Source organism: Nannospalax galili, unplaced genomic scaffold (genome assembly GCF_000622305.1).
Source record: "Nannospalax galili isolate Female #2095 unplaced genomic scaffold, S.galili_v1.0 scaffold940, whole genome shotgun sequence".
NCBI lineage: Eukaryota > Metazoa > Chordata > Mammalia > Rodentia > Spalacidae > Nannospalax > Nannospalax galili.
In genome coordinates this window covers 1,081,085-1,083,856 of record NW_008346079.1, presented here as the reverse complement: position 1 = coordinate 1,083,856, position 2,772 = coordinate 1,081,085, and positions in this window count along the sequence as shown.

The following is a 2,772-nucleotide window of genomic DNA, read 5'->3' as shown; positions in this document are numbered from 1 at the left end:
TTTAAACAGAAGGAAAAAAGGGGGAAACTTCAGGTTACAAAACACCTCTCCCCCCAAACAACTTTTAAAAAATCACTTTGCTAAGTGGCTCAAACGTGACAAATGTGTTCAGCGGCTAGTCACGCCTAATTTCTATTGCACTAATGGTCAATGGACTATAGAAAGCCCAACTTTCATAATCCTGCCTCAAATGAATAACCCATGTTGGAGTCTTTCTGAATGCAAAAATGGTTTTGGCTGTCAATGCCCAGAAAGCCAAATTCACAAATCCACTACGAGAAAAGAAGAAACAATGATGATGGAATTGAAAGTAGAAAAAATAATTAGCTTTCTGTCCTCTTCCCTGAGTCCGTGACTTTTGGCCTACACTCGTGCTTCCTTAGCACCTGAGGTGACTCTCTCTTGGCCTTCTTTCTAGCCCTTAGACTGTTCCACACTTTCATTCTTTTACATATATGCACACATGTATACATTGTAGGCTAGGATCTGTATATGAGGGAAAACATGGTTTTTTTCTTTCTGAGTTTGGGTCACCCATCTTAATAGGACACTTCCAGGCTCATCCGTTTCCTTTAAACTTCACATTTCTTACATCTGAATGATATTCCATTTTGTCCATGTATCTGTCAGACTGGTTATCATCAAGCACTCTACGAACAAACGGAGAGGCTGTGAGGAAAGACGAACCTGTGCTCCCTGTTGGTGGGAGTGGAAATTAATGCAGCCACTATGGAAATCAGTTTGGAGGTTCTTCAAAAAATTAAAGATAGAACAACCCCTCCTGGGTGTATACCTGGAGAACGCCATAGCTTACCACGGAGACTCGTTCACATCATGTTCATTGCTGCTCTATTTGTGGTAACATGGAAGTGGAAACAGCCTAGAGGTCCATCAGCAGATGAAAGATAATCTTGATTTCTGATTCAGTGATCGAACAAATAAACCAGGTGTGGCTGCCATGCCTGTAATCCAGCACTTGGGAGGTAGATGCAGGAAGATCAGGAGTTCAAGGCCAGCCTTGGCCACTAGACAAGGCCACACGAGACCACATATCAATAAACCTAAATTAGTTAAACAAGCAAACTGACTGTGTGTGGGCTGAGCAGGAGCCGGTCCCCATCTGGGCCGTGCCTTCTGCTCAGCCGTAGTTCGTTCCTTCTTAGGCACCTTGAGTCCCATCTTAGCAGAGCTTCTCTTAGCAGAACATCTCTCTCATGTCTTATTCAAATGGGGAAACTGAGGCCCAGCCATTGTGCCTTCTTCCTTTGTCTAGGACTCAATTCATGGCAGAGCCCGAATTACTGAGAATTGAATCTGTTCTGAGACCAAAGTCTGAGTGGAGGAGGGTTGCCTTCCTGCCTCTCCCTGGATGCTCTGTGATGGGCCCCGGTGTCCGGCACATGCTGAAAGGATGCCTTGTCAACATGGAAAGAGATCAAGGCAGCCAGGGGGTGCTGAAACCTCCTGCCAGGTCCAGCATCTCTGGGGAGATAGGGACACTGCAGCATGACATGGCCTCCGCCCTTCCCTGCCTCTCTACTCAAATTCCGAGGGGCTTTGGAATCATCCACTGGCTCCAGCTCCCAGGAAACTCCAGGCTTCAGTGGAGCCAGGCAACTGGCCATCCATCACTCTTATCTCTTGGCTCTGGCGGCCCTGGGTCCCTGGCCTGGATGGGCCCAGGGGGCCAGGAGGGGCTGGGGGGCTGAGCACATGATAAGGAGAGAGCTGCTGTCCCCTGGGGGGATCTTCAAAGTGCCTGGAGCTGAAATTTATGTACTGAAGAGCTTGTCTCAGGGGCCGGGTGCCATTCACTCCACAGATATATACCAAGCATCTGCAGGGTGCCAGGCACTGCGTTAGGGGGTCTCACGGACTTGCAGATGTCTTCTTGGCTCTTTGTGGCTTAGTCTACTTCAGCTGGAGAGACTGGTCACCAGACAATCCATTGATTCACCTAATGATCACAAACCCATTGTGTGCAGGGGGCTTCCGGGGCCTGAGGTTGCTGGGATGGTTCAAGGAATACGAAAAGTTGATGTCTGCCAATCCAGAGGATGGGAGCTTTGGTATCGGGTGACCTGGGCCTCAGTTTCCCCAGCTGTGGGTGATAATGACTCCCTTGAGAGAAGCTGAAACCAAATGAAGAAAAGACCTTATAGGATGAACGCTGAGCCCATGCCTGGCCAGTGGTCATCTTACAGTGAAACTGGCTCTTCAGGGCTTGAGTGGATTGATGCATGTATTTTTTTATTAAAGATTTACGGAGTCTTACTATGTGCTGGCAGTTGTTGGAGGAGCTGAGAGAGCTTGCTGGAGTCCCTTCCCCGCCACCCCCAGGACTCTCCCTGTCCTGAAGCATTGGAGTGTGGAGATCTTGGGCCCTAAGAGTCCAGGGAAAAAGATTTGAGAAGTCGCCCTGCTCAGCATCTCCCGGACCCTGTGCAGGAGCCTCCTAAACACCTGCCTCAGCCCCTTCCACCTTTGTTCTCACACTAAGGGCCCTGGTCCCTCCTGGGCAGCCCACGGGACAGGCCTTTCTTCTACCCAGCGAGGGTTGTGGCTCTGTCCCTGGGCCTTCCTTCTACTCATGGGGGCCTCAGTTTATCCCTCTACAATGAAAAGGGGGCACAATCATCGGTTCATAACAAGCCCCAAACCGTAGCCTCAAAATAACACCTTGTTTGGAAACAGGATCTTTGCAGAGGTTATTGAGTTGAAATGAGGTCACTAGACTGGCCTGTTCCAATACAGGCAGAGTCCTTTCAGGAA